This window comes from Rattus rattus, chromosome 14 (genome assembly GCF_011064425.1).
Source record: "Rattus rattus isolate New Zealand chromosome 14, Rrattus_CSIRO_v1, whole genome shotgun sequence".
NCBI classification, from domain to species: Eukaryota; Metazoa; Chordata; class Mammalia; order Rodentia; family Muridae; genus Rattus; species Rattus rattus.
In genome coordinates, this window is record NC_046167.1 from 40945811 (window position 1) to 40947873 (window position 2063).

At 46.4% G+C, this 2063-nt stretch overlaps 1 pseudogene; it reads right to left on the reverse strand.

The window, feature by feature from the left end:
* Window positions 1-145: 145 nt before the first annotated feature.
* On the reverse strand, window positions 146-1715 carry LOC116883456 (annotated as a pseudogene).
* Between the last annotated feature and the right edge of the window lie 348 nt (window positions 1716-2063).

Sequence of the window (2063 nt, forward strand, 5' to 3'; positions counted from 1 at the left end):
CATATCATACAAGTAGTGGTTGTTAATTTAAAACTTCATTAGTAAAATTACAGTACAAGCATGATTAACCCCTCCAGAATTGTGTAAAACCCCAGACTCCAGTGAAAGCTACATTACATCTTCAGTAGTATAGTGCCTTCCACAGTCACTCCCACACCAGGGGAGACGGTGGCATCTCAGACGGTTGAGCCATCGTGGGAACTGATAAAGTTCTTAAAGGCAGCGGATCATGGGGTTAATGCAGAGAGGTAATTTGTTTTTTCTGCTGTTCAAAATGAACTGGTGGATACCTTTAACTTGTCGGACAGAGCTGAGGTTCTTCTCAAAGGTGTCATCAAATTTGGGGTTGGTGACAGGCTCAAAGTCACTGGTGTAGACTCTTCCCGTCGAGGTGGAAAAGCAGCACTTACACATACACGTATGGTATCTCAGCCGCCCTTCATCTAGGTAGGGGTGGGCTAAGGCATCCTTAGCGGATATTCTTTTTGATGGATCAAAGACCAACATTCTGCAAAGCAGGTGAACGGCTTCATGTGTGGCCTGGCTGGAAAGGGTGTAGAGTACAGGGAGAGATGGCTGTTTGTGAGGACCCCTGAGTATGTGTGCCTTAGCACCTTCACAAGCTGTCCTCATCGCCCAGTGATGGCGTGCCCAATAGATCTGTGATCAAATCCAACTGGGATGGGGCCTCTGCGCTGAAACAGTATCCTTCGCCCAGCAGCTCTGCAAAGATGCACCCATCAGACCAGATGTCAATAGTGAATGGCGCTGCCCATGAGGATCTCCGAGCCTGGTAATACTGAGTAACAACTTCCTGAGTCATGTGACGGGATTCATCCAGTTCTTCCACTCTGGCCAATCCAAAATCACAAATCTTTAGAACACAGTTGCTGTTCACAAGGAGATTCCCCGGCTTAATGTCGCGATGTAAAATGCCAGCTGAATGGAGATATTTCAAACCTCGCAAAATCTGATAAAGAAAAACTTTGACATGATCTGAGCTGAGTGGCTGAGGAGAGACGATAATTTTATGTAGATCACTCTGCATCAATTCTGTGACAACATATATTTCTTCAAAATAGTCAATGTGTGGAGGTTGGAGTATGTCAAGGGCAGAGAGTACATTATCATGTTTAAGAAAACACAACATCTTCAATTCCCGGAAGACTCTTTTGCAAGAGACCAGATTCTGGAAGACGTTGGGTATCTTTTTGAGTGCTACTCTCTTTCCATCTCTTGGATCTGTTACTGACCAGACAACACCAAAGGCTCCATATCCAATAGGTCTATCCGGCTCAATGTCCAGCTGCTGTTGCGGATGATGCGAAAAGCTGATGATGGTGCGCTTAACTGTAGCAGCTGCAGCAGCCTGTACCTGAGCTGGGCTGCTGCAGCTGGCCCAGAGCCTGACCCGTGCCGGTGATGGGAAATATGGGCTGTTGTTGCCCAGGGAAAGTTTAACATGGCGGCTGGCGTCGCAGCTACCGCCATGGGTTGTCAACAGCTGCCGAAGATTTATGCTGCTGTACAGGTGTACAGCAGCAGCCGCCCCCGGATGAAGGTGGTGTTGAGGGTGGTGGTGGTGGTGAAGGTGAGGAGGAGGAAGGTGTGGAAGGTGGTGGTGATGGTGGTGGTGGGTGGACCTGTTGCTGCTGCAGATGTACCACCATTGTTTTCCATCATTTTTATGTTGGTCAGGTGCCACAAAGAGACATTCAAAAAAATGCCCTTTGATTGAAAAGCAAACTGGGCAAGCTGTCATTTGGCCATTTAAAAAATGAAGAAAACCACTCACTCCACCTCAAAAAACATAGAGCGGAACTGGCTTTATGTCTTCATCAGTCAATCCAGACAACTTGGAGGATCTTTGGTGTTCATTTTGGGTGAGAGTGGAAGGTGTGGGTTGTCAAAATAAAAGTTAAGAACATAAAATAAGAAGAAAAAAAAAGGAAAAGAAAAAGGAAAAGGGCCCTTCCAGGATTCCTGCTACAAGTGGATACTAAACCCATTCTTAATGGGGGAGGTTCCAACTTTGAATGGGGAATAAAGGCCAAACCTCCTGA